Below are 3574 nucleotides of genomic sequence, written 5' to 3'. Positions count from 1 at the left end.
TCGGATATTTATAAATTACCCTGTAAAAAAAAAAAGTAACCGTAAGCTTGCGGGGGGACTAGATATCTTTATAACATTCTTTAATAGCCTTTATAGCTCAATGGTAGAGCGGAATACTGTTAATATTTTGATAAATGTTCGATTCATTTTAAAGGCTTCTCATTTGCCTTTACAATTTTGCTCATTATAACATAAAAAAAAAAAGAATAGTTACCTGATTTCCCTTTCTCTTTTACTTTTTTATATTGTGATATAGTAACAAAAAAGTAAGCACTACAGCTATTGCTGTTCGTTTTGGTTGTGATTTTCAAAAAAAAAGACGTATTATGAACTAATTATTAAATATCATGTTAAATTTAAACAGAAGCAATTTTCAAGCACATCCTTTTCATCTAGTATCTCCTTCTCCATGACCTTTATATACATCTATTAGCTTACTAAGCCTTACTACATCCGCTGTTTTATCCTTTCATGGATTTGGTTATGCAGAATACAATTTAATAATGAGTTTAACATCACTAATATTAGCTATGTCATTCTGATGAAGAGATGTAATAGCAGAGGGTACATACTTAGGTAATCACACTCTTGCTGTCCAAAGAGGGTTAAATCTGGGTGTTGGTTTATTTATAGTATCTGAAGCTTTATTTTGCTTAGCTATTTTTTTTACCTGAGGAGTTTTGTTATATAAAACTTATATATCAGAACCTATGTTATCTCTAATGATACATGGTGAATTAAAAACATCTGGGTTTTACACCGGGAAAGGTAAAGGTAAAGCTATAGATTCACCTGAACAAGAAAAACCTGCATCACGATCGGGAACCGATTCAGAAAATGAGGAAGATTTTAGGAAAGCTATTAAACTATCATTGCAAGAAAACAATGGAGAGTCTTCTAAGACGGTAGCTAATAAGGAAAATACTCTAGGAGTATTTGATATAGATAAGTTATTTATATATATACAAGATTGAAAGACCTCCCATGATACGTTTTTAACTAAAGCTAAACTTTATAACAACTTAAAAATTGAATTGGAGAAAAAAAAAGTTAAAAGCGAAAAAGATCTTACATTATTGTCTCAGTATTTACAGGAATCTAATGAATTTAAACTTAAAAGAGATAAGTTGGAAAAAACCTTGTTACAACAAGGTATAAACCCTTCTGAACAGTTTACTAGTGAAAATAATTCAGAGACAGAATCTAATTCTTCTTTTTACAGTTCGGACAACACAGAAAAGACTCAATCATCTTACAATTCCCATGGTAGAAATAGGAAACGTGTAAAATTTACTAATGAAAACAACAATTTAGACTTTCCTTTAGTATTTGTTGGCTTCAATTTTATACCGTTACTACGTTTATTATCATGTATTGTGTCAACAATGTTCGTGTTAATTTTACATTTTAATGTATTACCTAATTTAGATATGTGGTTTACTATTTATACTATGCAAATAGTAACTTTATATTTATTTCTATCTTTAAGTAAATTACTATATAAATGGTATACCACGGCTATTAATCTTTATAACCTTTATTTGGAAAAGGATTATATGGTAATATATTTCAATGCCTATTTTTCCGTTGTTACATTGTTGTTATATTTTAGCAGTTATAGTGATATTTGTATCTTTTATTGTTAAAAGGTAAAAAATCATAAAAATGATATGGTGTCTTTCCTTTTTGTTTCTTTTTATTATAAAAAAGACATTCCGCGTAGTTCTATGCGGAATGTTTTGGTTGTGATTTTCAAAAAAAAAAAGACGTATTATGAACTAATTATTAAATATCATGTTAAATTTAAACAGAAGCAATTTTCAAGCACATCCTTTTCATCTAGTATCTCCTTCTCCATGACCTTTATATACATCTATTAGCTTACTAAGCCTTACTACATCCGCTGTTTTATCCTTTCATGGATTTGGTTATGCAGAATACAATTTAATAATGAGTTTAACATCACTAATATTAGCTATGTCATTCTGATGAAGAGATGTAATAGCAGAGGGTACATACTTAGGTAATCACACTCTTGCTGTCCAAAGAGGGTTAAATCTGGGTGTTGGTTTATTTATAGTATCTGAAGCTTTATTTTTCTTAGCAATATTCTGAACATTCTTCCATAGTGCTCTATCACCTGCAGTAGAGTTAGGTGCTATGTGACCTCCTATGGGAATAGAAGCTATCGATCCTTTTGAACTACCATTAATAAATACAGTGCTTTTATTAGCTTCAGGGTTTACTGTTACATATGCACATCATTTTTTAATTAACGGAAAAAGAGGTAAAGCTTTATATGGTCTATTATATACTATCATATTAGCAACTGTATTTACAGCACTACAAGGTGTTGAATATTCAGTATCATCATTCACTATTTCAGATGGAGCTTTTGGATCATGTTTTTACTTTGGGACAGGGTTAATTCTAGCTCCTAGTTTAAAAAATATATGAATGAAAATATCTAACTATTCAACGGTTAAAGCTCAAGATAAGAGCTCTAACCTCATAAAAACTACTAGTAATTTAAATCCTAATTGAGTAACAGGATTTTGTGATGCTGAATCTAGCTTTTCTGTTAGAATAGGTCCCCCTCTCTTTTTAAAAAAGAGAGGGGACCAAACAGCTAAAGATGAAAAAAGGTTTAAATCTTTACGTATAGCACCCATTTTTACTATAGAACTACATGAAAAAGATTTTGATTTACTTAAACAAATAAATGCTTTTTTCACAGTAGGTACTATCATAAAAAGAGTTAAAAATGGTAATCCTAGCGCAATATATTCGGTTCAATCCATTAAAGCACTAAAAGATGTAATAATACCTCATTTTAACAAATATAATCTATTAACACAAAAAAGAGAAGATTTCCGTATGTTTTCTTTAGTAGTAGATATTCTTTACAATGGTGAACATAAAACTGAAAAAGGTTTAAACAAAATATTATCTTACAAAGCCTCTATAAGTAAAGGTTTATCAAAGTCATTATTAGATATGTTTCCCGATATTATACCTGCGGCAAGAAACCTAATATTACCTACCAAAGATTTTAATCCATTTTGAGTAGCAGGGTTTGTTGACGGTGAAGGTTGTTTTTATGTAAAAACATCCAAGATCCATTCAGGGTATAAAGTAAGTCCGTATTTTTATATTGCACAACATATACGTGATATAGATTTACTAAAAAATTTGGTAATTTATTTAAATTGTGGTTTAGTAGAAACTGTGAAAACTAGACCTACTCAATCTAGTTATGTAGTATATAAATTTAATGATATTACTAATAAAATAGTACCTTTTTTTGAAAAATACTCTTTAAGAGGAAATAAATTACTGGATTTTTATGATTTCAAAAAAGTAGTTAATATCGTAGGAGAAATTAATAAGTACGATGAACATAATGCTACATTAAAAGAAATTTTAGAAATAAAAAGAAACATGAATAGAAATAGATAAATTAAATACATCAATATATTTATTAAAATAGAAAATGGGGTAAATAGCATGAAACTCCATCATTATTATAAGGCGCTGCCAATAAGATAATATGGACAATGTGCGGCGAAGCATG

At 29.1% G+C, this 3574-nt stretch overlaps 1 non-coding gene across 1 annotated transcript; it reads left to right on the top strand.

Moving 5' to 3' along the window:
- The first annotated feature begins 86 nt into the window (after positions 1-86).
- On the top strand, positions 87-157 carry J4E93_011007. Its single transcript has one exon. It is a non-coding gene; the product is annotated as a tRNA-Asn (tRNA).
- Positions 158-3574: the final 3417 nt, after the last annotated feature.

This window comes from Alternaria ventricosa, assembly GCF_023758065.1.
Source record: "Alternaria ventricosa strain BMP 2768 chromosome Unknown scaffold_42, whole genome shotgun sequence".
Classification (NCBI taxonomy): domain Eukaryota; kingdom Fungi; phylum Ascomycota; class Dothideomycetes; order Pleosporales; family Pleosporaceae; genus Alternaria; species Alternaria ventricosa.
The sequence above is the reverse complement of the archived record's forward strand: the minus strand, read 5'-3'. Positions and strand labels throughout refer to the sequence as shown.